This window comes from Coregonus clupeaformis, chromosome 1 (genome assembly GCF_020615455.1).
Source record: "Coregonus clupeaformis isolate EN_2021a chromosome 1, ASM2061545v1, whole genome shotgun sequence".
In the NCBI taxonomy this organism is placed as follows: Eukaryota; Metazoa; Chordata; class Actinopteri; order Salmoniformes; family Salmonidae; genus Coregonus; species Coregonus clupeaformis.
The window spans coordinates 13,196,916-13,202,915 of NC_059192.1; positions in this window are offsets into that span (position 1 = coordinate 13,196,916).

Below are 6,000 nucleotides of genomic sequence, written 5' to 3' on the forward strand. Positions count from 1 at the left end.
TGCATGACACAAGTAATTTTTCAAATAAATGTTTACAGACAGGTTATTTCACTTATAATTCACTGTATCACAATTCCAGTGGGTCAGAAGTTTACATACATTAAGTTGACTGTGCTTTTAAACAGCTTGGAAAATTCCAGAAAATGATGCCATGGCTTTAGAAGCTTCTGATAGGCTAATTGACATAATTTGAGTCAATTGGAGGTTAACCTGTGGATGTATTTCAAGGCCTACCTTCAAACTCAGTGCCTCTTTGCTTGACATCATGGTAAAATCAAAAGAAATCAGCCAAGACCTCAGAAAATATTTTGTAGACCCCCACAAGTCTGGTTCATCCTTGGGAGCAATTTCCACACACCTGAAGGTACCACGTTCATCTGTACAAACAATAGTACGCAAGTATAAACACCATGGGACCACGCAGCCGTCATACCGCTCAGGAAGGAGATGCGTTCTGTCTCCTAGAGATGGACGTACTTTGGTGCGAAAAGTGCAAATCAATCCCAGAACAACAGCAAAGGACCTTGTGAAGATACAGGTACAAAAGTATCTATATCCACAGTGAAACAAGTCCTATATCGACATAACCTGAAAGGTCGCTCAGCAAGGAAGAAGCCACTGCTCCAATACCGCCATAAAAAAGCCAGACTACGGTTTGCAACTGCACATGGGGACAAAGATCGTACTTTTTGGAGAAATGTCCTCTGGTCTGATGAAACAAAAATAGAACTGTTTGGCCATAATGACCATCATTATGTTTGGTGGAAAAAGGGGGAAGCTTGCAAGCAGAGGAATACCATCCCAACCATGAAGCACTAGGGTGGCAGCATCATGCTGTGGGGGTGCTTTGCTGCAGGAGGAACTGGTGCACTTCACAAAGTAGATGGCATCATGAGGAAGGAAAATTATGTGGATATATTGAAGCAACATCTCAAGACATCAGTCAGCAAGTTAAAGCTTGGTCGCAAATGGGTCTTCCAAATGGACAATGACCACCAATCATACTTCCAAAGTTGTGGCAAAATGGCTTAAGGACAACAAAGTCAAGGTATTGGAGTGACCATCACAAAGCCCTGACCTCAATCCTATAGAACATTTGTGGGCAGGATTGAAAAGGCGTGTGCGAGCAAGGAGGCCTACAAACCTGACTCAGTTACACCAGCTCTGTCAGGATGAATGGGCCAAAATTCATCCAACTTATAGTGGGAAGCTTGTGGAAGGCTACCCAAAACGTTTGACCCAAGTTAAACAATTTAAAGGCAATGCTACCAAATACTAATTTAGTGTATGTAAACTTCTGACCCACTGGGAATGTGATGAAATAAATAATAGCTGAAATAAATAATTATCTCTACTATTATTCTGACATTTCACATTTTTAAAAGAAAGTGGTGATCCTAACTGACCTAAAACAGGGAAGTTATTTCCCTCATTAAAATGCAAATCAATTTATAAAATTTTTGACATGCGTTTTTCTGGATTTTTTTGTTGTTATTCTGTCTCTCACTGTTCAAATAAACCTACCATTAAAATTATAGACTGATCATTTCTTTGTCAGTGGGCAAACGTACAAAGTAGGCAGGGGATCAAATACTTTTTTCCCTCACTGTATGTACAGTGGGGGAAAAAAGTATTTAGTCAGCCACCAATTGTGCAAGTTCTCCCACTTAAAAAGATGAGAGAGGCCTGTAATTTTCATCATAGGTACACGTCAACTATGAGAGACAAATTGAGAAAAACAAATCCAGAAAATCACATTGTAGGATTTTTAATCAATTTATTTGCAAATTATGGTGGAAAATAAGTATTTGGTCACCTACAAAAGTTTCTCAATACTTTGTTATATACCCTTTGTTGGCAATGACACAGGTCAAACGTTTTCTGTAAGTCTTCACAAGGTTTTCACACACTGTTGCTGGTATTTTGGCCCATTCCTCCATGCAGATCTCCTCTAGAGCAGTGATGTTTTGGGGCTGTCGCTGGGCAACACGGACTTTCAACTCCCTCCAAAGATTTTCTATGGGGTTGAGATCTGGAGACTGGCTAGGCCACTCCAGGACCTTGAAATGCTTCTTACGAAGCCACTCCTTCGTTGCCCGGGCGGTGTGTTTGGGATCATTGTCATGCTGAAAGACCCAGCCACGTTTCATCTTCAATGCCCTTGCTGATGGAAGGAGGTTTTCACTCAAACTCTCATGATACATGGCCCCATTCATTCTTTCCTTTACACGGATCAGTCTTCCCGGTCCCTTTGCAGAAAAACAGCCCCAAACATGATGTTTCCACCCCCATGCTTCACAGTAGGTATGGTGTTCTTTGGATGCAACTCAGCATTCTTTGTCCTCCAAACACGACGAGTTGAGTTTTTACCAAAAAGTTCTATTTTGGTTTCATCTGACCATATGACATTCTCCCAATCCTCTTCTGGATCATCCAAATGCACTCTAGCAAACTTCAGACGGGCCTGGACATGTACTGGCTTAAGCAGAGGGACACGTCTTGCACTGCAGGATTTGAGTCCCTGGCAGCGTAGTGTGTTACTGATGGTAGGCTTTGTTACTTTGGTCCCAGCTCTCTGCAGGTCATTCACTAGGTCCCCCCGTGTGGTTCTGGGATTTTTGCTCACCGTTCTTGTGATCATTTTGACCCCACAGGGTGAGATCTTGCGTGGAGCCCCAGATCGAGGGAGATTATATGTGGTCTTGTATGTCTTCCATTTCCTAATAATTGCTCCCACAGTTGATTTCTTCAAACCAAGCTGCTTACCTATTGCAGATTCAGTCTTCCCAGCCTCGTGCAGGTCTACAATTTTGTTTCTGGTGTCCTTTGACAGCTCTTTGGTTTGGAGTGTGACTGTTTGAGGTTGTGGACAGGTGTCTTTTATACTGATAACAAGTTCAAACAGGTGCCATTAATACAGGTAACGAGTGGAGGACAGAGGAGCCTCTTAAAGAAGAAGTTACAGGTCTGTGAGAGCCAGAAATCTTGCTTGTTTGTAGGTGACCAAATACTTATTTTCCACCATAATTAGCAAATAAATTCATTAAAAATCCTACAATGTGATTTTCTGGATTTTTTTTCCTCATTTTGTCCGTCATAGTTGACGTGTACCTATGATGAAAATTACAGGCCTCTCTCATCTTTTTAAGTGGGAGAACTTGCACAATTGGTGGCTGACTAAATACTTTTTTCCCCCACTGTATGTATGTATGTATGTATATATATATATATATATATATATATATATATATATATATATATATATATATATATATATATATAAAAAACACAGGTAAATCACGTTTTGGACTGCACTGGGCCTTTAATATATAAATAAAATGCAGTGAGCTCATGCCTCAGAAGGCTGAATGGCATTTTATAGACTGTATTGTTGGATAGCTCAGTCTTGTTGAGTCATCGAAAGGAGACGGTAGCAGAGCACATATTGAAGGGCCCATGGGGCACGCTATTTGAATCCCTGCAGTGTACAGAGAAAGGGGGAGATTGCTGTTGTGTTTTGAAGGATGAGCAAGCTTTTTGCATGCTCAGTTCAATTTTGTTCACTCACAGTCTGAAAGTAGAAATTATCTTTCTAGAAATTGTCAATTGTGCGTTTTGGTATTTGTGTTCTAGCTTTTAAATATGTTTTTTTCTCCAAAAGTTGAATATGAAGCAAAATGTACATTAGAAAAGTAAAAGTGTAAACAATTTGCTGATCACGGACAGCAACAAGGTGGCGTCTTGGAGGACTTGTATAAGGTGATAGCCCATGCATTCTCAAAGCTGTTTGTAGAGAATTAGTTGCACTTTGACTATACAAGTATTCTATTGGTCCCTGGCCTGCTGTAATGGTAGTATGAACGGTTAAGTCTGTGTTGTCCCCAGACTCTGTCAGGTCTCAGTATAAACGGAGACACATCGATGTGATTATGCCCCTCCAAGAAAGCTAAGAAGGCTTAACCTTTAAATTGATCATTGATTCCCCCCTTTCCATTTAAGTCGTTATTAGAATTGTATGTCCTGTTCACTTTTAAACCATATTGCCCATGTCTGCGAATGTCATAGGGGTTCGCACAAGGTACTTGTGTACTTGAATTTGGCACTCTGAAATTCAAGTACTGGAATACCTTGAAAATCAGAAATGTTGTCAAGTTGGTATTAAAATGAGAGGAGAACGGAAAATGATCAAACATGTAAACTTAAAACATATTTGAAAAATGTATTGGTCTTGCAAATTAATTTCCAGGAAGACTACCGAGTTTTATTTCCTCACGTGTTTCACGCTCTGGTTGCCAGGCGAGCTCACTCAATCCACCCACACTGGCACTCAGCCAGGCAAGTACAGAACTGACTGATTAGGCGCCGCCAAATGTCACATCGATAGCTAAAATGCCGGGCAAATGTAGATTCAATCTTGCCTGGCAGGATATTGATGTTTATGAATGGGTTTTGCCAGACCCAACCAGGGATGTAGTGGAGGGTAAACGCTGTTTACGCACCTTTTTATTTGTGAAATAGCGTTTACTCACCTTTTTATTTTGTTAATTGTTTATCCACTTATTATTGCGTTCCCAGCGTTGATCAACGCTCAGAAGGCTTCTTGATCTGAGTTCTAATCGCGCCTTCCTCTGCGAACGAGTAGCATCATGAATGATTCATGTATGCACGTTATGTTCACCTGCTCCCTCGGATTTGCTTTGTTAGCGGCGCATTCATTCACCACTCTGTCCAACGGGAAACTCGGCCAACCACATAGGCCGAGAGGTGAAACGAACTACCTCAGCCCAGACCTTCAGTGGCAAGTGGCAGAGAGACGCCGCTGACAGTGGGATAAGAAAAAATGTATCTTGACTCCTGCCGTGTCAATAGACATCCCCCAAACAAAAAAAACCTAACTCTCGGAGAATGAGTGTACAACTGGTAAATAGTCGCTGATATTTCAGTCAGATGTCTAGCTAGCTAGGCAGCTCAAGGGCTCTGGTTGTTAGCCAGGTAGCTAGCTATAACTAGCTGGCTAAAAGGATGAAGTTAAAAGCTAACGTTGAACGGAGCCTGACCTCAGCAGGAGCAGTTGACAAAAATTATAATCAAAAGATGGGCTTCTATAAGTTCTCATAACAAAATACCTTTTCTTTACAGAGAGCAGTGAGACAGACAGTGGTGAGTCAGGCTGCAATGAAGGAGGCAAAGGAGATACACAGAGAGGAAGTATTGATGCAAGAAGGGAGAAGAAGAAGAAGGGTTAGTAGTACAGTGGTTCCCAAACTTGGGGTCGGGGACCCATGAGGGGTCCCCTAAAATTTAAATAGGGTCCCCTGAGAGAATCTTTAATCTTATCAAACACATGAATAACTTGTTTCTCTTCAAATGGGTATAGAATACAATATTTTAGAGTCAACTAAGGGCCTTTTACACTGTTAGAATTCACTTTCATGTCATTATGTGTTGGGACAGCCTGTGGGACATACAATTTAGTGTAATATAAAGACAATTTAATAGTATTATCATGTACACTGAACAAAAATATGAACGCAACATGCAACAGTTTCAAAGATTTTACTGAGTTACAGTTCACATAAGAAAATAAGTCAACATCATTAGTACTATCTTACCACTCCTGTATGTAGTAAACAGGTACTGAAAAAGGTATTATTGAGTAGAATTTGTAAGGTAGTGATGAATAGTAAATTAGTTGTTTGTTTTCCGTGAGGTTGTGCCGATATACTGCCATCTGGTGGCGACTAGAAACAATTTCATAATAGGAACTATTACAAATTGATGGTCCTTGAAAATAAATATTAGTGCTTGAAAAAGTACTTAAATGTTCTTGAATTTTACTTGCCACTGCCTGTACGAACACTGGTGGGAGTAGTAAAGATAATATATTGCTAGTTGTAGTATCTGGATCGTATTATTGCTTCTTTGGTCTTGTCCCAGAGGCTTGATAATGTCATGAGTGTGCTGGGAGTTGGGAAATTATGGCTTGATCGGACTTCTATA